Genomic DNA, 26,250 nt, shown 5'->3' on the forward strand with positions numbered 1-26,250 from the left:
GGAACACAACTTTGTTTAGGTAAGTACAAATTTGTATTGATTTAGAATTAATAGGTGATTAGTGGTAATAAGGGAAGGTGGAGGGGCGACTTACCTTGAAAGTGATCGGAGGCCGTAAGATTAAATTGGATGGTCTGGATGCTTCCAATGACGACAATCAAATGTGTTGAGTGTCAAACAACCAACTTCAATATAATAGTATAGATGGGTGACATTAGTGGTACAAAAATAATATGCCTGTTGCCATATTCTTCAAATATAAAGTTATTCCTTTATGAACAAAAGAGCACATAATGTCCTACACATTCTTAGAAAATCAAAAGATTCAAGTAAAATAATTTTGAAACCCAAAAGAATGGTTCAAACATTAAGAGGCAGCTGTCAAAACATTTAGCGGAAGCAAAATAGAATTTGTTCGACCACTTAAACATGTCGGAATTTTAGCCATTTTTTGTGCATATAGAGGATGAAAGGTTGCAGCTCATCGTGAATTTATCAAGATTTTAGGAATTACCAAAAAACCCAGAAAATTGTGCACTAAAAAGTGCAATGCGGAAATCAGCAACTCCCCTTTTGTTTCACAATTTTTAAGCATCCAAATGGGTAAAACTTGGTACTTTCTTTAAAAATCATAGATTAAACAAAAAAGAAACCTTCTTGCAACAAAGAAAAACATATAAAAAAACATCTCGGGTTGCCTTCCGTAAAGCGCTTTCTTTGAAGCCATATAGTTAGACTTGCTTACTTGTTTATATGGGCAATGATATTATAGGAGTGATGCTTCTTGATTCTCCCCTTCTTATTATTTGAAATAATATATGACAATAATGTGTCCGGGTTCCATGGTGTGATCATACCTATAAATATCTTTAACACTTTAAATCACATTAGTACACAAGATAAAGTATGCAACAAGTAATAATAAAGTCTAACTTTTTTTCCTATGCATTGGGATTTATATATGAATGAATCACAGCCAATAAGAGTACTCCCTCCATCCCAGTTCATAGGGCTTACTCGTGTTCCTAGATCGTAAATTTAACAATAATAATGCAACATATATATTACAAAATATATATCATTAAAAAGTTTAGATGTTCTACTTTATAATGATATAATTTTTATATTATATAAATAATATTATGTTGGCCAAATTGACAAGCTAGGGATACGTGCAAGCCCTATGAACTAGGACAGAGGTAGTATACGAAAGCATATCTATGATAAGTAAATGCAACTTATAATTATCATTAACATAGAGAGGATTCTTACCCTCCTCTTTCATAATAATTGCAATTACTAGAAGAAAAGTTAATATTGTGGCTATTTGGATCATTAACCTTAAAGAATTGTGGCATATAAAGAGGATCATTAAATTTATCAAGGGGTTTATTAACATGATTTACTCTTTCAAAATAATTAGTAGTACCACTTTCAATCATGCCATCATGGCTAAAATAAGATTTTCCATAAGCATAAGATAGTTGCAAACCATACAAGTATTTTTCAACATATGCATATTTCTCCGCTATTGTATGAATAGGAGATTATAAGAATAATATTGGACTCTCATGAGTGAGAGCATCATCATAACCAGCAAGTTTATCATTTTCATCCTCACATAACATAGTATTTTCCTAAGCTTGGAGGATTATCAAGTATAGATAGGCCACCGTCTTGAGCATATTCAATTTTGGAGTTATCATCACATGTTGGTGGTGAAGGTGGAAGATCCCACTCCTTCCCAAGCTTAGATGGAACTATGGCTTCTTCATTTTCTTCTTTATTTAATAAGATAGTGTTTTCTTTGGTTGTGGTGTTCCTCTCATTATAGTCAATAACATGGATATTATCAGAAAACTCGGTTATGCAAAGATTAAGGATAAAAGTGACCATACTATCACATTTAGGAGTCACACCAGTAGCTTCATAGATATCTTCAATGCAAGTTTTAAATTAATATGATGCCATAAAGATAACAAATTGATCTACTTCTTACATCCCTAAGTGAACATAACTATGAGTATGATAGGAGGCAATTGTATGTTCTTTATGGGATCTACATTGGAAGTTAAAGTGTTTACCACAACAAAAGTAACAAGTCCTTTCATCATGTGCAAGCAACTCAGTAGCAGATTTGTTTAAAATGTTTAAAATACTTTGTAGTCGTACCCTTTCATATGAATCTCTATATTTCTTAGCATTTTCATAATACGCTTCAAAGGTGTCATTTTTATCTAGACTAATAGCAATACCAAGAGTATTTTTGATATTTTCCATTTTCATTTTATGGATTTTTTTGTGTTTTAAAAAGAAACTAAAAAGAAAATACTAAAAATAAGACAAACAAAATTACTTTGCACAATATAAAAGAGAAATAAGAGCTCATAGTGGTGCAACCTCCTCAAACTTGGGTGTTTGCACAAAGTTGCTGATGATGTTGCCAAAATATGTGCTCTCTTAGCTTGAAGAAGAAGAAGAAGTCCTTGGCGCCACTATGAGATCCTCTTGCAATTCCCCGACAATGGCGCTAGAAAAGTGCTTGATGATGTTGGGACTCCAAGAGCAGAGTGTCGTAGTCAGAGAAGCTTATTTTCCCCACAAGGATGACTCGAGGGTTTATATCGAAATATTGGGGAATTGGCTTAGAGGTATCTCTTTTCCTCTTCTTCTAGCAATCGTGCAAAGCAAAGTTTTGCATTGTGTCCCCAACTGCACGGTGTTGTTTTCTAGCACAATGTTCCGTATTAGTTATTGCAGATAAAAGATTTAATAAAAGTAAAGTAAAGTAAATAAACTATGTAAACCAAGTAAAATCAGTAAAGAGATAGTTGTTTTTAAGTTTTGTGTGTGATTAATTAATAAATGTATTTTTGTATTTTCGGATTACAATAGTGATGGAAGTAGAAAGTAAGATAAATACAATGGAAAGGTATTTTTATGATTAAAATTGGACTGGGGCTCATGGATTCACTTGTCTACTCTTTTTTTAAGTTGTAGTGGATATTAACAATTCATCAATGAGATAATATTGGTGAAACTTCAATATGTGTTTGATAAGCATTCATATGTGCATCACGTCCTGACATAGAGATGATGCAACATATCTCTCTTATACTCCACAAGAAAAGGAAAACTCGAAGCAATCTTGTATTAAGAACTATCATAGCATAGTTTTAAGTACTTTAACATGATGTTTGAATATTAAATATGCTACCTTAAGCAAACAAGATTATCACTATTGTCATATGATAAACATAGCACATGCATTCACTTTATCCCTAGTGGGGCAGCAAAGGAAAAGGTAAAACCATAATAGATCATGAATTTTTTATCACTATTCAATCACTAAAATCATGCTACTCCATCTAATACAAACATCTCCCCACACATGTTCTTGCATACAAGTTAGATCAGAACAAGAACTTAAGTACATTGTAAATAATAGAGTATGGATTTTGTAAATAATATGCATCTATCAATACATCTTACACATAATAGATTCCAATCTCATATCTCAATATCATAGAATAAAGATCCACCACAGAAATTACATATATGACAATAATCATGTTGGGCAGCTCATATGGTACTAAGATCTAAGAAGAACAAGAAAGAAATAGATCAATCTACTGCCACAAACCCATAGTCCAGAGGTGGATTACTCCCCCTTTATTATGGTGTTGATGTGGAAGACGTGGAAAAGGTGGAGATCCCTCCGGTGGCAGCTTTGGCGGAGTTTCCCCCTCCAATCTTCGTTGTTGCAGCCTCTATTTTGATTTTTCGGTGTTTCTGCGGCGCTCTTCTCGAGGAAACCCTGAGGGATCATATATATAGGGGTTTTTAGGTCAAATGGAGTCTGTAGGCGAGTCAAACGTACGGTCGATTGCGAAAAGAGGGTGGGTGCCGCGCCCACCACCTCTCTTTTGGGCCTTAGGCCCTCGCTCGTGAGGTCCAAGCACTCCAGATGCTTCTCGTGGTGAAATATTGATGTCTCCAAAATCCTAGCTCAATTTGACTCCGTATAAGTCCGTGAAAGTGGAAAATACACAAATAGGGTTTTCCTGTTCTTCAGAGTTATAACTCATATATAAAGGGGGTCATTGGTAAATCCCCATAAATCAATATAAAACATGGATATAACATTATATATGTTGAAAATATGTGGAAATATATGTCAATAAAGTACAAAGTTCAGTGTATGCATTTTACATACATCACTCCATAATCTACTATGTGATAGCTTCTTCTTCGGCATATCTTCATGCATCCATGACCACTATTTGGATGGCAAGCTTCATGCATCTTCAATGACATGTCACTCCGGCTTCTTCTTCTTCTTCAATACATACTTGTCACTTGATCTTTTTCATTTGCTTAGTCTTGCAATCATGAGGTCAACATATGATTCAAACATTGCCTATGGACAAAATCTATAAAAGAAATAACTCAATACAGATTATCATCAATTAGCAAAACCACAAATGAGGATCCATGTTCTTTCAAAGATGTTTAGTGGGCAATTTGCATGACTGAGTTGAATTACTGCTCTGCTCACTAATATAATACTACGGTTTATGCATTTCAAAGTAGACTAGATAAATACCAAAATATGTGAATCTACATATAAGTACAAGTTTTAGAGTGGTTGGCATTTTTAGTAACCGTTCAGCCACTCCGATTTAACGGTGGAAAAAAACGGAACCAAACTAACGGAACCAAAAAAGTGGGACCGGAGCCTCTAATATATTTTATGAATATTATACAAAACGAACAACCTTTAGAGCGGCCGAATCATCCGATAACAATTTACGGATCTTAAAGCAACAAGTAGTTGATATTTCTGCACACATCTCAAGCAAATTAATCATATCTCTCACCGAAAAATATCTCATCTTTCTCGTCCTTCACCATTCATCATGTCTCTCCCTCTCAGATCATCCTCTCTCTCACTCTCTCAGATCGTGGTCTCTCCCCGGCGATCCCCGGGGTTGATTTTGGGGCTGCACCACTCAACCGGCTGTGGTAGACGGAGTCCGCGACGGAGGGGAGGGGCAGCGACATAGGGAAGCGGCGGCGTCGTTCGGACGTGGCCGGCGAGGGAAGGAGCAGCGGCGGCGGGGGACCTGGGTGGCTGTCGGCCGCCAGAGCTAGGCGAGGAATGAGCAGAAATCAAGTGATGTCTCTCTCGAATCTCGATGGGTGCGGTGGTGACGTATCTCTTGATGGAGCGCCCGTGGCGGCGGCAGCCGGTGCCACTGCCGACGCGCGCGGTGGAATCCACGGAGGAGTCGAGCTCTACGTCATCGTTCGACCCAGTAGGTGGTGGACGAGCCCATCTTCCACACGACCCTCACAGGTTTGAGGCCCTCGGTGAAGATCCTGATGGCCTCCTCCGTCGTCTTGGTGGTCAGCAAGTTCAGAGAATGTTTTCAGTAAGTTAGAGAATTTTTTTCAGTGTGCACTTGTCAGTTTAGTTAGGCATTGTTTGCATCAGGCGATAGCACCAGAAAGCTTCCAGCCAGTTATTTTTCATATGGTTAAACTCTGGAAGCTATTTATGCAGATGTTTCTCGCTGCAAGACTACAATTCTTAATGCAAATAGGAAATAAAACTAGATTTTTACTGGGACTCAACGCGCATAGATAATAGTATACCGAATCAGATTGGGTGGTTTCATTTGCATCCTGTGTTCCTTTGTACCTGGTTCTCTCTATCCAATTGGTGAAAGTTGCTGCTTAGTAAAAATAGTAACTCTGACCAATGTCTTAAATTTAGAGCAAGTACAATAGAGTCCAGTCAGCTGACTATAAGACATTAAATAATATATTTTAGATGAGTTGGAGAAGAGAGAAGAGGAGAGAGAAGGGAGGTGGGCTACTATGTCGATAGCGCAACTACTTGCAGCGTCTCCTAGGCACCTTGTGAGAGTGAAAGGTGGGCCATATATTAGTAAAGTACTACATTCTTATAGCCCACTATTGTACATGTTAGCTATATGATGACTACAAATGATATGAAATCTTGTTATAGCCAACAGTTGGCTATACTATTGGAATTGCTCTTAAGGTGGGGTTGATTGATCCAACAGTGAAAGGAACACTAAATGTTCTGGCCTCCTACAAGCAAGCTTCTTAGTTGACCTTGCTACTGAATCCCATACAGGTAATTTTGACCTTGTTCTTTCATTCGCAGCTTGGAAGCAGCTCACCCTTATTAGTTGCAGAGTCAATTGAACCCTTTAATACCTTTCTATTCTTTTGGCCAGGATACGCCCGAACCATACAAAGATGATGCGTGGAATGCTGATGTTGCCCCTTTGGCTACCTCGATGTTGCCCAGAGTGGATAGGAGGAAGATAGTTCATCGTCATGATCGAGTCCACACGTGTCTTTGCTCGAGTCAGGAATAAATATTTGCTCAGTGAAATTTACTTGGGATGATTATGTGTTTTCTAGTGTGCTTTGCCGTGAACGAAGATCATATATTTTTTAAATTTGTGATGTATCTTGGAACCTTTTATGCTCATATCCTACTCTTTTGTCTACTATTTGTTCATTGGTAGTGCAGGTTGCAGATAAGCCTCGGCAAAACTGTATTGTACAGGTTCCTTTAGTTCAGTTCAAATTTATACCCAGATTTCAGTGTCCTGTCTGAAGGGAAGGGTTCCTGCAGCTAGCAAGAATTATAAAAGTGATTGATTCATGTTGTCGTGTCAACGAGCTAACTACCATACCGACCATGACTTGGCATTCTGTGGTACTGTTGTTGTCAAAATGTAGATATATGGAGACTCGTCCAGGGAGTAGCTCAGTAGCATCTAATTTTCCGATTTGATCTTTTGGTTCGATAAAAGCAACCACCAAAAAACGTCCAGGGTCTAACTACCTCTGATGTTTTAGAAAGCAGACATCGAGATGAATGCTTTCTAGGAGAACAAGAAGCAACAATTATGGACCACATTTATCTTCTCTGAATTTGCATGCTGCAGAATCAGGGACATGGCTCCATTTCTGAATGTTGCATTATAAATCACAAGCCAGGATTGCAATACTAGATGTGAAAGAGAAATACTTCTGTCCCTACACAAGTTTGACGCAACGCACGCTTCTCTTTTCCTGTATTAGTTTTGATCATGATAGCGCGGGAGCGCCCCTGCTGTGCTGAAGAGGAGCTGCAGCTGCCGGTTGGAGTCGGAGGGGCGCGTCCAAGGCACCATCAAACGTTGACCACCACGAGACCGCAGGGTATCCATCCATCCATGGAACATTAACCTTCATCTTGAAAAGGGGATCTCTGAGGCAACATGAACAAAACCATAATGAAATTTATGATGGTAAAAAACCTCACCTTCGCATTAGCGAGGAACAATAATAGTAGTAGTTAACCCTGGCCACTACCATTTAGTACAGAGTAAGATGCAACTTTAATGTGGAAACTACTAAATACATCACTGTGTAGAGAGGCTTCAGAGATTGAATAGACAACACTTCTGGTGAAGCTTACTTATGGATAGATTAAATTCCTTATTCTGAACCTCCGGCCTTACCAAAACCTGGAGAGATTCTACTTGCTGAAGCACATGAAGTAGCTCACTAAGCTATCTGTTATTCACTAAGCTGGATCACAAAAAAACTGAGAATCAAGCTGTATGAGATATAGATGGCCACCAAATCAAATAAAAGCCAAATCTTGGCAATCGGGTTCAAAATCTAAAATTTAGCATAATATTATGCACTATGACCATTTACCCTGTTGCATCGCCATTAGGTATGCAACTGTGGCCAGCCCCACCAATGGAAAGTAGACACGGAGAGCACAAAATATTAGAGCAGCTTACATTGTTGCATCCCATGGTATTATTTTAGTCAAGTAGTATAAAAAAACTGGACAAGAAAGAGACTTTCACGCATTTATGTATCTCTTCTGATAGACCTCATTATCATGTTTTCAGCCTTTCAGGCTTTGTAGTCCCTTCTCCTCGGTAGCCCTATAGGATGTAGTAGCATATTTCCCGGAAATTCAATTCGGCTCCCGGGTGCGTATGCTCCCTCTACCAAAAAATCATATTTCAAAATGTCGAAAAATTTGAACAAAAAATTCTACATGTACATCTCCATAATATACGTGCGTTCGTCAAGTTTCACGAAAAACCAATATTTCGTGTGGTCTATATAAAAAAGAGAAAATTTATCTTGTGAAAAGCATTATTTTTAGCACTGAAATTTGTCTTTTTTACACACGTCACATGATAAGTCGATTTTTTATGAACCGACTTTGTGAGCACGTAGCACGTGAAGATGTACGTGCAAACTTTTAGTTTCAATTTTTTTAAAATTTTAAAAATATGTAAGATGCATTTCGAAATATAGGGAGCATATGCACCCATGTTTCAAAACACCGCTCCCCATATTTCCAGGATAATAAAAGTTGAAACCATTTCTTTGTCTCTACAGTCATAACCGCCAATCTTATCTACATTACCAGCAACAACAATTAGCATAAGCTCTTCACTTTTCCATATAATTTTCCCTTAATACTGAAAGAATTTTGACAGTGAGATCCCACAAAAGCATACCCACCGAAATATAATTTTTACAGTGCCTAAGACTGAATGATATCGATAGCAGCATTGTAATGTCATTCTAAAAAAAACAATGTAATGTAAAACAGGGAAATCTCCTGAAATAAAGTTGGGTACACCACCTGTATATTGCTGCAGCTGATACTGAAATAATTCTTTGTTAGATTGATTCAGAGGACTGAAATTGTGCCTTGGCTGCAGCGGCTCGGTTGACCACGTGCGGCAAGACCAACACGGGCGGAGCTGCTTCCGATTGGTGACGATAGAGGAGGTTCACAGACGATGAGGTGCAGGGGCCTAGAGGTCGAGGAAGCAGGCCCCTGAGGCGGCGTAGAGCTCTGGGACGAGCTGGAAGACGAGCGGACGTCCCCCGCGGCGGCGGAGCAGTGCAGACGGGGAAGATGGCGCTGGGGAGCAATCGCGGTGGGGAATCAGGAGACTTGACGTACGGCGAACAAAGATGGAGAGGACCGGGCGGAGGTCGTGGAGTGACGTCCTGGGAGGCGTGGCCATCCGGGCGAGCTTGGCCGGGGATCACGCTGATGAGGAGGGGACATTGTTAGACCTAGCTGTGCGGCAGACGGGATCTCGCTGATGAGAAGGGGGCGGCAGACCAATCACCGTAAAAGAGCTCACATATAAAAAAGTAGGTTGGATACTGACCAATATGAATGAATCTAAAAAAAAGTTAAATACACCTTCGTTCCATAATTCTTGTCGCTAATTTAGCGGTTTTTTGATAATTTTTTTTTTGTTAATTTCACGAATAGTACTTGATTTTGAACCTTTTCAAAAAAAATACCGTGTCGGAGAAGAGTACCTGGATTGGGTGTTGTCGGTTCTAACTTCTCGAAAAGGTCGATTTCTAAACGAACTGGTTGGCTCGCAGCTCTAGCTGGACGCGTTTTTTTCCCGAATGGCCCCTGCTGGGTTAAGCTTTTCCGTTAGGCTTTTCCAAAAGAACCGGTTTTGAAAAGGACAACACTGATGATCCTCCGGAGGCACGGATCCACCCAGCCTCCGGATCGGTAACCGTTGGATTAACTAATTTTGACCGTCCGATCTGGAGCTCCTTCTCCCTCTCTCCCGCTTCTGCTTCATTGAAGCAACTCCGTGTTTGCTCGCAGCATCAACCAAAAAAGCTAACCACTCTGGGACGGATCGCGGGGGAAGACGGCGAGGGCGGCGCGGCGGCGCGCCAGGTAGCAATCGCCGGTGGACGCTGCAACAATCGACGGCGGGAGGATGGCCCACCTACTCCGATCAATCCTCTACCCCTCCGAAGGGCATCCAAACCACCGGACCACACCACCCTCGAAAGTGACATCCTTCTCTGCTTCAAATCATGGTCGTCCCCGCCGATGTGAGGGTGCTCAGGCAAGCACTAGAGAGGGTGAACCTGTGCTGCAAGGTTTTCGTGCTCGCTACAGCAACCGTGAAGTAGTTTTTACTCAGGACCCTGAGATTGAAGAACCTGCTGCTTCGGTGAGTGATCCTGCGTGGAATTTGTTGCTAATGCTGCTAGGGTTTCGTATGTTTTGCTTTCCTCATGATGATTTACATGTTGTCCTAGTGCTTCAACGTAGCAGATGCTATGTGTGGATAATGTGACATTGTTTCATGTTTGATTGCAGAGTTGTTGCCTTGGTAGCAAGTTCTTATAGGTAACAGATGTGAATTTATTCATAAAATAGAAGAACAAAAATGTATCAATGACTTTTGCAACAACCAAATAATGTTTCAATGTCATCTTAATTTCTCACATTTGTTTCATGAAGAACAAATATAACACTGTAGTTCCTGCCAATGATGTTTAACTAAATTTTGTTCTATTGTGCTGCCATACACCATAAGTAAACATTGTATCAACTAAACCATAACTCAAAATGTTTGCAGAGGTTTGTTGCTGATAGCATTCTAGGAGGGTTTGATCTCAACCAACAATATGAAGATAATTGTGATGTTGATGCTACAGTGAATGTAAATGCTGAATTCGTACCTGAACCAAGAAGTTTTTCTTTTGTGCCGGGGCCAGAAAGTGTTGCGTTTGTTTTAGGTCCAGAAAGTGCTGCAAGTGGTAATGCTGCTGAAGAAGCAGCTCATGAGATATCTTCGCAACATGTTGTTCCTTATGTTGGCATGGAATTCGATGATCTAAAAGAAGCATATAAAGTCTACAATGACTATGCCTACAAAACAAGGTTTGGCATAAGAATAGGAAACACAAAATACAGTACAACACGCAATGTACCAAAGGATACAATAACTAGGACGACGCAGATATTACCGCTCACATAGGAAGGTGCCAGAAGAGGACTTTCAATTGCTGCAAACCTTGCATAATCAGAACATTATTACTGCTCAGATTATGGGGTGCCTAGGAAATGTTCGTGGTGGTGACCTGAGGACATTGAGTTATGTGAAGAGAGATATTTCGAACATAAGAACAATGCTTCGTAATGATGTTTCGCTGCGAGAAATGAGTCTGATAATTGAGTACTTTCAAAATAGAAAAGCGGAAAGCCCGTGCTTCTTTTATGCAACACAATTGGATGAGAATAATGCTGTAAGGGCTCTGTTATGGGTGGACGGGAGAACCAGGTCGTTGTATCCAAAGTACAAGGACTGTGTCTTCTTTGACACTACCTTCTGTACTAATAGGTACAATATGTCTTTTGCACCAATAGTTGGGATAAATAACCACACACACAATTGTGTTGGGCTGTGCTTTGCTACCTGATGAAACATTTGAAACATTCAAGTGGGTGTTTGAAAGGTGGATGATGGCGATGAATCAAGTGGCGCCTGATCATATCATGACATATCAAGATCAGCAAATAGGTAATGCAATATCTAAAGTTTTCCCTAACTCAATACACAGATGTTGCTTCTACCATGTGGTGAACTTGGCGAGGAGAGGAAGCTCGGTCCAAAATTAGTTGATGGGCACCCTTTTGCTGATGCTTTTTATTCATGCATATATGGGACATATTCACCTGAACAATTTGAATACTGCTGGAAGGACATGCTGCAAGTACACTCAATGTCAGAAAACAAACACCTACAAAACATGTGGGACAATCAGAAAAAATGGGCACCTGTCTATTTCAGGCACGGATTCTTCCCGTTTACTTCTACAACTGGAAGGGGCTGAATTCATATTTCAAGAAGTTAGTTCGACCAAGTGAATCTGTGTGGAATTTTGTGCAGCAATATGAATTGTGCCAGAACTTGATGCTAGCTCGGGAAGATAATGCAGGTTTCATAATGGAGACAACAGGGAGACCTCTTTGGGGAAGGTTAGATACCTGCAACTTCCTCATGATGCAACTTTCGATATGTTCATATATTCTTGCATCAATGAAATGTATCTACAATAGCTAATAGCTTTTTATGTTTGCAACTTTCATTTTATGCAGTTGGAACATTGAAGCACAATCTCGGAAATTCTACACCCTAGAAGTGTTTGAAAGGTTCCAGAAAATGATTTCGACATCAACAAGGTTTCATCCAATCCACGTTGAAGCAGAAAAGTTGAGTTTTGATCTTGTTCCAAACATTGGACTAGATATGAAAACATATCGAGTTGAAGTTGTTGCTGCGGAATCATTGTATTGTTGTGGCTGCAACTCATTCGAGATGTGTGGCCTTTTATGCCCACACATCATCAGAATAATGGTGCACCTAAATGTCCAGGAAATACCAGCAAGGTACTTGCTTCATCGCTGGTCTGTTGCGGCAACAACAACTCCACCAGACCCCGGCGCAAATACAATCAGATTCGGGGTTCCTACCACCAACACATCGAAGTACAATGCACTCGTACGGGAAGATGAACAATCTTGCTTCGGATGCTTGCTACACCGAAGATACATATGCAATTGTGTCAAGCATGGTTGATGAAGCAAGTAAAGCTGTAAGTAACATGAGGAGAGCTCGAAATGGATTGCGATAATAGAACGAGTAAGATATACAGCCGGAACAACATGAAGCAGGACATCGGAATAATGAAGCACAACAAAATGCAGCAGTAGATGAAGCACAAGGAAGTGGCAACCTGCGAAACCCACCCAGAAAAAAGCCTAAAGCTAGGTCGTCCAAAACAAACAAAAAAGCGACATAAACCTTTGGTCGAGCTAAGAGAAGAAGCAAACAAAAAGAGACAGAAAAACGCGAGTGAACCCAAGTCCAAGAAGGAACCTGCTACAAAATTGAAGAGGAAGGCAAGGGTGAAAAAATGTCTCTATTGCAACGAAGAAGGTCACACGATACAAGAATGCACGTGGATGAAACTTGCAAGACAAGCTGATGAAGCGAGAGCTGCAGGGGTTGAGTTGAGGTTATAGATGCTACGATAATGTTTAGTACAAAAATGTATTCAGGTTGATATTATTAGTACACTTACTTGAAAAAGTATTGTAAGAAACACATCTATAGGTTTACATAAAAAAGTGCAATGCATATCAGATTTGTTTGTTGTTCAGTATAAAAATCTATTTTGAATCAACCTATGGTACCATGTAAATCATTCATAAAATATGCTTTGAAGGAGAAGTGTACCAGACCCTTTATTTGGTTGAAGCATTAGGTAAAAGTATTAGAAGCAGAAACTCAGGTGGTATGAAGCACATACAAAGTGTTTTTGCAGCATGATATTTGCCAAACAAATGCTGATTATTTTTGGTAGATTATGAGCAAAGCAAAAGGAAGTAAGTAGCATAATTACATTCTTTTGGCAGAATTGGATTTTCCTATTTGAAACAATTTGGTAGCATTTCCTTGCAGTACGAAAATACGGAGAAGCATTACAAAAATGGTACAATTTAGTGCTCACATATGCTTTTGAAGCAACAAAATTTGTCGTTTGTAGCTTATCAGATATACATTTGAAGCTACAAAATTTGTGATTTATAGCTTATCAGATATGCTTTTGAAGCAACAAAATTTGTCTTTTTTTAACTTATCAGATATACATTTGAAGCAACAAATTTTTTCTTTTGTAGCTTATCAGATATACATTTGAAACTACAAAATTTGTGATTTATAGCTTATCAGATATGCTTTTGAAGCAACAAAATTTGTCTTTTGTTGCTTATCAGATATGCTATTGAAGCAACAATACATAAGTATTGTTGTTTGCTGCATTAAACACAAATGAGTAGCATATGGAACAACATAGATCTTTGCTGCATTACATCACAAATAAAGAAGGTCATGATATATAAACATCATACTCCAAAAAAGATTGCAAAATATGTATTGTTGTTTCATATTGGAATAACATATGCGTCGAAAAAGGCTTTGTAGCGCACATAGAAAACAGAGAAATCTAAATGAAGCATCCATCCATTTACATAGGAAAGATCAAAGTTTATATCCGCCCGCAAAAGGACTACGGAAACGACGATCATACTAGTACTATCAAAAACTACAGAAACTCCTACTTGGACTACAACTCAGCATCCATAAGTTTTTCAACCGACTCTGCATTGTCTCTGTTGTTGATTAGGCTTGTTGCTATGTATTTGCGAAAATCTGGAATGACCTTGTCATCAAACTCTGCCATCACCTTCCCTGTGAAATGGTCCATCTACAGAAGAGAGAAGAATCCACAATCAAACCTATAGCATAAAAAATAAAACATGGAAGCAATTAGTGTGTGAGTTGTTGAAAGAACATCTCTCATATTATGTTTTGTGTGTTTGATGTCAATGTATGTGATACACTAATGGTTGTTTCAGTGGTACAGGGATTACATAGATACATGTGTATGTGTGTTGGATGTGGTCAGTGCTGTCAAAAAGTTTCAGCAGAAAACTCACCAGGCCGGATAATCCGGGCCGGATATTTGATTTTCGGTTAAGGACTTTGGGAATTGCAGCTCAGTATAGGGGCCGGACATTTGCCCGGATATTGTCCCGGTTTTGTACCAGGGCCGGATATTTCAAGAATATCCGGCCCCCTCGAAAATGGCTAAGGACTTGAAGAATTGCCTCTCTGGATAGGGGCCGGACATTTGCCCGGACATTGTCATGATTTTGTACCTGGAGGGCGGATTATCCGGGGGGGGGGGGGGGCGGATTATCCGGCCCTTACTTAGGCCAGATTATCCGGCCCCCCGAAATGCTCAACGGCTAGATTTTGGGGAGGGGTATTTATACCCCTCTTCTTCTTCCTTACCCCTTTGCTCAATCATTGCACAAGAAATCTGCCAAGCTTCACCTCCATTAGAGCCACCTCAAGAAACACAAGATTTGCAAGATCTCCTTCCTCCCCCAACCAAATCTCTTGATCTTTGGAGATTCGAAGGAGAAGCCACCGATCTACATCCTCACCGAAGCGTTTTTCATTTCCCCTCATTTGTTTGAGGGATCTCATGCTAGTGTTCCTATTTGGTTCCCTAGTTGATTTGTTGTTGATGTGTTGTTGTTGATTGTTGTATTGTTACAGATTTGGGAGCCTCTAATTCAGTTGTGGATGTGTGCCCCAAGAACCTTGTAAAGGCCCAGTTTCCGCCTCGAGGAAATCCCTTAGTGGAAGTGGGCTAGGCCTTCGTGGCGTTGCTCACAGGAGATCTGAGTGAAGCCTTCGTGGCCGTTGGTTTGGCTTGCGTAGCAACCACACTCCTCCAAACGTAGACGTACCTTCTTGCAAAGGAAGGGAACTACGGGAATCATCTCCGTGTCAACGCGTGCTCCACTCTCGGTTACCTCTATCCCATTCTATCTCCTATATATTGCGTAGCTATATCTTGCTTAGTTGATAACCTTGTCATATAGGTAAATTCACTTAGTTGCATATCTAGAGAATTTACCTTTGTGTCAAGCCTAAACCGAAAAAGAACTAAAAATTGGGTAGCACCTATTCACCCCCCCCCCCCTCTAGGTGCGGCATACGATCCTTTCAATTGGTATCAGAGCTTCGGCTCTTATTTCGGGCTTAACCGCCTAAGAGTATGCCGAACGAGGATCCCTCGGAAGAGGCCACCAAGACGGTCTCCATGGAAGACTTCAATTCGTTGAAGTCCTCCATGGAAGCCCAAATGGAAAGCATGAAAAAGATGATTGCCGAGTGATGTCTACGGGAGCTTCTATTCTTGTAGACAGTGTTGGGCCTCCAAGAGCAGAGGTTTGTAGAACAGCAGCAAGTTTCCCTTAAGTGGATCACCCAAGGTTTATCGAACTCAGGGAGGAAGAGGTCAAAGATATCCCTCTCAGGCAACCCTGCAACCGCAAAGCAAGAAGTCTCTTGTGTCCCCAACACACCTAATACACTTGTCAGATGTATAGGTGCACTAGTTCGGCGAAGAGATAGTGAAATACAAGTAATATGGATGTATATGAGTGGTAATAGCAATCTGAATAAAATATGGCAGCAAGTAAACATGCAACAAAATAGTAAACAAACGGAGATTCGATGCTTGGAAGCAAGGCCTAGGGATCCTGCTTTCACTAGTGGACACTCTCAACAATGATCACATAATAGGACTACTCTACACCCTCTTTGTTGGATGATGAACACCACCAATTGTGTAGGATTTCACGAACCCTCAATGCCGGAGTTAACAAGCTCCACAATATTCAATGTTCATATTTAAATAACCTTAGAGTGTAAGATAGATCAACACAACTAAACCAAGAACTAACATAGCATGCACACTGTCACCATCATACCATGAAGGAGGCATAGATCATATCAATACTATCATAGCAATAGTTAACTTCATAATCCACAAGAGATTACAATCATAGCCTACGCCAAGTACTAACACGGATGCACACACTGTCACCATTACACCGTGCAGGAGGAATAGAACTACTTTAATAACATCACTAGAGTAGCACATAGATGGTATTCAACTAGATCACATAGAGAGAGATGAACCACATAGCTACAGCGGATCCCTCAGCCCCGGGGCTAGATTACTCCCTCCTCATCATGGAGGCAACGATGGCGGTGAAGATGGCGGTGGAGACGGCGGTGGAGATGGCTCCGGGGGCAATTCCCCGTCCGGCAGAGTGCCTGAAGCAGAGTTCTGTCCCCGAATTTGACTTTCGCGATGGCGGCGGCTCGGATGGTTTTCCGTATCGTGGTTCTTTCGTCGATGTTTTTAGGTCAGAGACGACCTTATAGGCCGAGAATCAGAGTCGGAGGGGCCACGGGGTGGTGCCACCATAGGGGCGCCCCTTGGGCCGCGGCCGAGTGGTGTGGGCCCCCCGGCACCTCTCTGACTCTTCTCCGGTGCTCCAGAAGCTTCCGGGAATTATAAGCCCTTCGGTCTTGATTTCGTCCGATTCCGAAAATATTTCTTTACTAGGATTTCTGAAACCAAAAACAGCAGAAAACAGCAACTGGCCTTTCAGCATCTCGTCAATAGGTTAGTTCCAGAAAACGCATAAAAATGATATAAAGTGTGAACAAAAGATGTTGGTATTGTCATAAAACAAGCATGGAACATCAGAAATTATAGATACGTTGGAGACGTATCAGCATCCCCAAGCTTAGTTCCTACTCGTCCTCGAGTAGGTAAACGATAAAAGATAATTTCCGAGGTGACATGCTACCAACATAATCTTAATCATACTATTGTAAAGCATATGAGATGAATGCAGCGATTCAAAACAATGTTAATGCAATGAGTAAACATTTGAATCATATAGCAAAGACTTTTCATGAATAGTACTTTCAAGACAAGCATCAATAAGTCTTGCATAAGAGTTACTCTTAAAGCAATAAATTCAAAGTAAAGACATTGAAGCAACACAACGGAAGATAAAGTTTCAGCAGTTGCTTTCAACTTGTAACATGTATATCTCATGGATAGTTGTCAATGCAAAGCAATATAACAAGTGCAATAAGCAAGTATGTAAGAATCAATGCACGAGTTAACACAAGTGTTTGCTTCTTGAGGTGGAGAGAGATAGGTGAACTGACTCAACATAAAAGGTAAAAGAATGGTCCTTCAAAGAGGAAAGCATCGATTGCTATATTTGTGCTAGAGCTTTTATTTTGAAAACATGAAACAATTTTGTCAACGGTAGTAATAAAGCATATGAGTTATGTAAATTATATCTTACAAGTTGCAAGCCTCATGCATAGTATACTAATAGTGCCCGCACCTTGTCCTAATTAGCTTGGACTACCGGATCTTTGCAATGCACATGTTTTAACCAAGTGTCACAATGGGGTACCTCCATGCCGCCTGTACAAAGGTCTAAGGAGAAAGCTCGCATTTTGGATTTCTCGCTTTTGATTATTCTCAACTTAGACATCCATACCGGGACAACATGGACAACAGATAATGGACTCCTCTTTAATGCATAAGCATGTGGCAACAATTATTATTCTCATATGAGATTGAGGATATATGTCCAAAACTGAAACTTCCACCATGAATCATGGCTTTAGTTAGCGGCCCAATGTTCTTCTCTAACAATATGCATGCTCCAACCATAAAGGTGGTAGATCTCTCTTACTTCAGTACAAGACGGACATGCATAGCAACTCACATGATATTCAACAAGGAATAGTTGATGGCGTCCCAGAAACATGGTTATCGCACAACAAGCAACTTAATAAGAGATAAAGTGCATAAGTACATATTCAATACCACAATAGTTTTTAAGCTAGTTGTCCCATGAGCTATATATTGCAAAGGTGAATGATGGAATTTTAAAGGTAGCACTCAAGCAATTTACTTTGGAATGGCGGATAAATACCATGTAGTAGATAGGTATGGTGGACACAAATGGCATAGTGGTTGGCTCAAGGATTTTGGATGCATGAGAAGTATTCCCTCTCGATACAAGGCTTAGGCTAGCAAGGTTGTTTGAAGCAAGCACAAGCATAAACTAGTACATCAAAACTTACATAAAAAACATATTACAAGCATTATAAGACTATACATTGTCTTCCCTGTTGTTCAAACGCCTCACTAGAAAATATCTAGACTCTAGAGAAACCACTCATGCAAACCAAATTTTAACAAGCTCTATGTATTTCTTCACTAATAGGTGCAAAACATATGATGCAAGAGCTTAAACATGAGCACAACAATTGCCAAGTATCAAGTTATTCAAGACATCATACAAGTTACTACATATAGCATTTTCCGTTTCCAACCATATAACAATTAACGAAGCAGTTTCATCCTTCGCCATGAAAATTAAAAGCTAAGAACACATGTGCTCATACGAACCAGCGGAGCGTGTCTCTCTCCCACACAAGCATTTATTCAAACAAAAACAAAAACAAGAAACATACAGACGCTCCAAGTAAAGTACATAAGATGTGACCGAATAAAAATATAGTTTCAAGAGAAGAAACCCGATAATTTGTCGATGAAGAAGGGGATGCCTTGGGCATCCCCAAGCTTAGATGCTTGAGTATTCTTGAAATATGCAGGGATGAACCACCGGGCATCCCCAAGCTTAGAGCTTTCACTCTCCTTGATCATATTGTATCATCCTCCTCTCTTGACCCTTGAAAACTTCCTCCACACCAAACTCGAAACAAACTTATTAGAGGGTTAGTGCATAATTAAAATTTCACATGTTCAGAGGTGACACAATCATTCTTAACACTTCTGGACATTGCTCAAAGCTACTCGGAAGGTAATGGAACAAAGAAATCCACCCAACACAACGAAAGAAGCAATGCGAAATAAAAGGCAGAATCTGTCAAAACGAACAGATCCGTAAAGACGAATTTTAAAAGGGCACCAGACTTGCTCAAATGAAAATGCTCAAATTGAATGAAAGTTGCGTACATATCTGAGGATCACTCACGTAAATTGGCTTAATTTTCTGAGTTACCTACAGAGATTTAGACCCAGATTCGTGACAGCAAAGAAATCTGTTTCTGTGCAGTAATCCAAATCTAGTATTCACTTTACTATCAAAGACTTTACTTGGCACAACAAAACACAAAACTAAGATAAGGAGAGGTTGGTACAGTAGTAAACAACTTCCAAAACACAAATATAAAACAAAGTACTGTAGCAAAATATTACATGGGTTATCTCCCAAGAAGTTCTTTCTTTATAGCCGTTAAGATGGGCTCAGCAGTTTTAATGATGCACTTGCAAGAAATAGTATTTGAACCAAAAGAGAGCATCAAGAGGCAAATTCAAAACACATTTAAGTCTAACATGCTTCCTATGCAGAGGCATCTTGTACACAAATGAATTCATGAAGAACAAAGTGACAAGCATAAGAGGATAAAACAAAAGTAGCTTCAAGATTCTCAACATAAAGAGGGGAAACTTAATATTATTGAAATGCATATAACCATATTTCCCTCTCTCATAATAACTTTCAGTAGCATCATTGATGAAATCCACAATATACCCATCACTTAAAACATTCTTATCATGGTTCATATGCATAGAAGTATCATTAAATTTGGCATAAGAAGAGTTATTCTCATTAATAGTAATTGGAGTAAGATTATTATCAAGAATTTGAACATGGTAAACAAATTGCATATTAAGGGAATTGCTTTTAGTAATCCAATCATGACTATGACAAGTTTCATAAGGATAGTTAGAACCTATATCATAGCATTCTTCATAATAATCATCGAGAGATCGGAGCACGGTGTCATCATAGGAAATAGAATAGTTATCTTTCACGATCGGTTTATCTCGTGTCCACACCATCATTGTTATTAGAAGGAGATGTATCAAGAACATAACGACCAGTAGCTAAAGGATTTTCAAACACCTCTTCCCCAAGCTTAGAGCTTTCTATATCATTATGGGAGGAAGCATGGATAGCACCGACACTATGGCAATTATTATCATCATTTTCAGAATTAGTTTCCCGAGAGATTTGTAATATCAAAAGTAGTGTGCTCATTCAAATCATGATCGCTAATGTATGTAAAGGGCATAGGAAGATCATCGTAATCAGATTCATTATCATAATAATCATTAGGAGCAACATACTTACGGTTACCTAGCGTTATCTCATTCACGCGGGGATACGCCGTTACCTCTTTCTTTTTATTCTCCTTCTTCTTCTTCTTCTTCTTCTTTCTTCTTCTTCGTTCCTTCTTCTTGTTCCCTTCTTTAGGAGGAAGAGGCTTGAAGGGTGGCTTGTCCGCATAACCTGATTTACTTTCGTAAACAATAGAAGAAACTTGGGAGGATCCCTCCTTTTCATTAATTAGTTGAAAACACACAGCGGTCCTATCATATTTTGGCAAGATGTCATCTTCTAAAATATTTTGTATGTAAGTATTTGTATGGCTATTATCAATGCAATAAGAAAAACACCCATGCAGGACATCATCAATATCAAGATCACTCATATGTAACAAAGAGATTTTTCTCGACAGTTCTTCACACCCCAAAAATAAAGTAAGTTCATCATGCTGATTAGGAGTAATTTCATCATCACAATACAAACTTGCAGCACTCATTGGGTTCAAATTATCATTGGAGGGGCATTGAAAATTAAAATGACCCACTTCATGGCAAACTTCACAAATAAAAGGATGGAGGGCACAAACTTTTTTACCAAGATCATCTAGAGCCCTAAACCACTTTCTAGTTTTTTCATTAGCATGATGGATACAATATTCATCTTTGATTTGATTAATTCCACAAGGTCTATGTATTCCACAAAAATTAACATGCTTATAGGAAATAACATTCTTAGGAGTTTGAGCATGCTCATTACAATAATTAACATCAATTTCATTCTTCATGCAAGCCTCTTTAAAAGGTTCATGATACTTATCAAAATTCTTTTTAGGCAATTCAAAATGAGAAGAAAAGGCTTTATAAAGATTTACAGCAACTTGAGAGTCAAGACCATAAGTAGCACTCATATTTCTAAATTTATCGGTATCCATAAAAGTTTCAATGCATTCATAATCATAATTTATACCTGACTCTTTACCTTTGTCGTTCTCCCAATTTTCAGCGTTCTCCTTAATCCGATCAAGAAGGTCCCTTTTAAACTCTTCTTTGTTGCGCGTGAATGATCGAGAACAAGTAGCATCCAGCAAGGTCTTATCTTGAAAAGAAAGTCTTGCATAGAAATTATCAATGATGATATTACCTGGAAGCTCATGATTGGGGCATTTGAGCATTAAAGACTTCAATCTCTCCCATGCTTGGGCAATACTCTCTCCATCATGAGGCCAGAAATTATATATTCGGTTTCGGTCTTTGTGAATTTCACTTGGAGGATAGAATTTAGAATAAAATAGAGGCACAATATCCTTCCAATCAAGAGAATGCTCATCCTTCAGCAGTTTATGCCAATGCGCCGCTTTACCAGACAACGACATAGAGAATAATTTCTTCTTCACTTCATCCATAGAGATACCTGCACACTTGAATAACCCGCATAATTCATGCAAAAACAGTAAATGATCTCCAGGATGCACAGTTCCATCCCCTTCATAGCGGTTATCCATAACACGTTCAATAATTTTCATAGGTATTTTATATGGAATACTTTCAGTAGGTGCATTTAAAATATCACAAGCATCATCAGAGTTATCGCATATGGGAGATAAAGTGTTATCATAGCAAATTTTCTCACCTAAAGATGGGAAGCTAAAAAGATCACAAAAACTAGCTTCCCCAAGCTTAGACTTCTCCATAGCATTAGCAGTAATTGCATTCATACTAATAACATCGCTACTAGCATGCGAATAAGGTTCCATTGGTTTTTTAATGTTCACACCAAACAATTCTAAATCAGGAAAAAGATTAAAAAGCTCACTAAATTTTTTGTTGTTTTCCATTATGCCTAACTAGTGAAAATAAAAACAAGAAACAAAAAGATGCAATTGCAGGATCTAAAGGAAATAGCTTCGAGCACTCACACACCGGCAACAGTGCTAGGAAATAGCTTAGTAGTCGGAGGATGTGAATACCTTTTACCTTACCTCCCCGGCAACGGCGCCAGAAAAGTGCTTGATGTCTACGGGAGCTTCTATTCTTGTAGACAGTGTTGGGCCTCCAAGAGCAGAGGTTTGTAGAACAGCAGCAAGTTTCCCTTAAGTGGATCACCCAAGGTTTATCGAACTCGGGGAGGAAGAGGTCAAAGATATCCCTCTCGTGCAACCCCGCAACCGCAAAGCAAGAAGTCTCTTGTGTCCCCAACACACCTAATACACTTGTCAGATGTATAGGTGCACTAGTTCGGCGAAGAGATAGTGAAATACAAGTAATATGGATGTATATGAGTGGTAATAGCAATCTGAATAAAATATGGCAGCAAGTAAACATGCAACAAAATAGTAAACAAACGGAGATTCGATGCTTGGAAGCAAGGCCTAGGGATCCTGCTTTCACTAGTGGACACTCTCAACAATGATCACATAATAGGACTACTCTACACCCTCTTTGTTGGATGATGAACACCACCAATTGTGTAGGATTTCACGAACCCTCAATGCCGGAGTTAACAAGCTCCACAATATTCAATGTTCATATTTAAATAACCTTAGAGTGTAAGATAGATCAACACAACTAAACCAAGAACTAACATAGCATGCACACTGTCACCATCATACCATGAAGGAGGCATAGATCATATCAATACTATCATAGCAATAGTTAACTTCATAATCCACAAGAGATTACAATCATAGCCTACGCCAAGTACTAACACGGATGCACACACTGTCACCATTACACCGTGCAGGAGGAATAGAACTACTTTCATAACATCACTAGAGTAGCACATAGATGGTATTCAACTAGATCACATAGAGAGAGATGAACCACATAGCTACAGCGGAGCCCTCAGCCACGGGGCTAGATTACTCCCTCCTCATCATGGAGGCAGCGATGGCGGTGAAGATGGCGGTGGAGACGGCGGTGGAGATGGCTCCGGGGGCAATTCCCCGTCCGGCAGGGTGCCGGAACAGAGAGTTCTGTCCCCCGAATTTGACTTTCGCGATGGCGGCGGCTCTGGATGGTTTTCCGTATCGTGGTTCTTTCTGTCGATGTTTTTAGGTCAGAGACGATCTTATAGGCCGAGAATCGGAGTCGGAGGGGCCACGGGGTGGTGCCACCATAGGGGGCGCGCCCCCCCCTTGGGCCGCGCGGCCAGGTGGTGTGGGCCCCCTGGCACCTCTCTGACTCTTCTCCGGTGCTCCGGAAGCTTCCGGGAATTATAAGCCCTTCGGTCTTGATTTCGTCCGATTCCGAAAATATTTCTTTACTAGGATTTCTGAAACCAAAAACAGCAGAAAACAAGAATCGGCCTTTCGGCATCTCGTCAATAGGTTAGTTCCAGAAAACGCATAAAAATGATATAAAGTGTGAACAAAACATGTTGGTATTGTCATAAAACAAGCATGGAACATCAGAAATTATAGATACGTTGGAGACGTATCACCGAGCTTTTGGCTCCGGCCCTTCCCAAGGCTCCTAGTGTAGAGGTAAAGGACACGGGTGCGTTAGAAGAGGGTGAGGCTTCGGAATTACCCTCCTCTACCAAACCCGTGGAAGGTGATAACTTAAACACCTTAAAAAATCCCATTGCATCTCCTAGGACAACTAGTGGTGGTGATAGCTACAATCGAGTAGCTCCACCCTTCCTATCTCCCGATATACCGATTCCCCTTCCCCATATTAACATTCGGGGCGACCCACCTAAGTTTTCCATTGAGAATTTCGATACTTGGCAATTTGAGTTTCGCTCTCATGTTTGCAGTGCCTCCAATGAACTTTGGAGAATCATCTTGGAAGGCTTCAACCCATACAACCCCGACAAGTTGACTAGAAGAGAAGCGGTTGATAGTCAACTCAACAACACCGCCTTGCACATGATTCAAACTAGTGTGGGGACAAAGGAATTGCATCGTGTTCGGAACTACACCACCGCCAAGGAAGCTTGGGATGGTTTGGCCGCTAGTTGCATTGGAAGTGAGAGCACAAGGAGGAACAAGTATAATGCTCTTAAGAATAAAGCCGAAGGGTTCATGAGGCTACCTGGATGAAGATCATGAAGTCATGTATGGAAGACTTCTCACCGTTGCCGATGCCTTCCGGCTTATTGGTGCCACCCACATCAATGACTCTTGGATCAAGGAGAAGTACATTGAATGCATGATGCCATTTGTACCCATTGATGTCAAGACTCTTGTGGGGAGGGAATGCTATTCCTCTCTCACCTCTCAACAAGTCGTGCACGAGATGCAAGCTCTCAAGGTGCTTGAGGAAACCTCCCATGATTCTCGCAATCGAGCTCTTGGGATGGCAAAAGGTTCCAACCTTGCCTTGGCGGTCAACTCCGTTGAAGAAGTGATTCCTCAAGAATCTTATAGGGCATCTTGGAGTATGTCCTATCCGGAAGATTTTCAATGCCACTATCATGATCACATGGCCTTCCATGCAAAGTCCTTTTGGGTTGATCCCGCCAAGGCCAAGGAAGACAACATCAAGAGAAACAACAAAAGTGGGTTCACTAGCTTTGGTCCAAAGACTAGATCATGCTACAATTGTGATGACAAGCGCCACTTCATTGCCGAATGCCCCTATGAGAATAGAGAGCTTCATAATGGGAGGCTCATTCCCAAGGACAAGAGCAAAGACACAAAGGGCAAGTATTCAAAAGCCCCCAACAATAAATTCTACAACAACAAGACCAAGAAGGGCAAGAGACCCTCAAGGGTTGTGCTAGTAACAAGGGAAGAATATTCTACCGATGAAGTGGGAAGCTCTAGTAGTGAGGAAGATGAAGAAAGCTCAAAGGAATTGGCCGCCATCGTCACCACCAACATTCCCTCTTCATCTCTCTTTGACTCTCCCAATGAGAATTCTCATATCAAGAATGCACATTGCTTCATGGCAAGGTCCTCCTTGGACACATCTATTGTGCTATCAACTCAAGAAGAGTATACCTCCGGAGATGATGATGTTGATGATGAAGAAGATGCAACCTCTAATGGATTGGTCGCTCTTGCCTCCCTCTCCACTAACTCTTCATCACCAAGTGAATCCCCCAATGAGGTCATTCATGTGGAGGAAGAAAGTTGCCTCATGGCTAAATCCTCCGAGGTATCATCTCCTATCCCCTCTATGCCTAACATATCTAGTGATCTAGGGGTTGATGATGCTAGTCTAAAAGTGAAACAAGAAATGCTAGATTTTGATGATTTCATTCTCAACCTACAAGGTAACACTAAAAAGCATGTTTCAAATCTCATGGTTCGTATAGCTCAACAAAGTGATATTATTGAGAAAAAGGGTCAAATAGAGAGAGAAGACTCTCTTGAGATCCATGCTCTTAAAAATGCTCTTGAGGAAAGTCAAGAAACTATATCTTCTCTTGAGGAGAGGCTAGAAACTCTTGAAGAGCCTCAAGATAAAATTAAGAAGCTCACAAAAGCTAGAGATCTTGCTAGGGCTAAGACTAAAGTGCTTAAAAAGGAAAAGGCCCAATTTGAGGTTGATCATGAGAAACTTGTGAAGGATCTAGATGAACTAGACAAAGCTCACAAAGCTTTGAAGAGTGAATTCACTCTCCTATCCAAGTCTTATGAGCAACTTCAAATTAGGCTTGCTACATATGATGTGCCTAGTTCCTCTACTCCTCTATGTGATCATGCAAATATTGTTGAGGAAAATGCTAGGTTGAAGGATGAACTTGCTAATGCCTCCTCTCCCCAAAGTAAACTTTCTTTGGATGATCTT

At 40.2% G+C, this 26,250-nt stretch overlaps 1 long non-coding RNA gene across 1 annotated transcript; it reads left to right on the forward strand.

Moving 5' to 3' along the window:
- The first annotated feature begins 5,968 nt into the window (after positions 1-5,968).
- LOC124683496 lies at positions 5,969-6,542 on the forward strand. The gene is made up of 2 exons (XR_006996712.1): positions 5,969-6,166; positions 6,270-6,542. It is a non-coding gene; the product is annotated as an uncharacterized LOC124683496 (long non-coding RNA).
- Positions 6,543-26,250: the final 19,708 nt, after the last annotated feature.

This window comes from Lolium rigidum, chromosome 1 (assembly GCF_022539505.1).
Source record: "Lolium rigidum isolate FL_2022 chromosome 1, APGP_CSIRO_Lrig_0.1, whole genome shotgun sequence".
Classification (NCBI taxonomy): Eukaryota; Viridiplantae; Streptophyta; class Magnoliopsida; order Poales; family Poaceae; genus Lolium; species Lolium rigidum.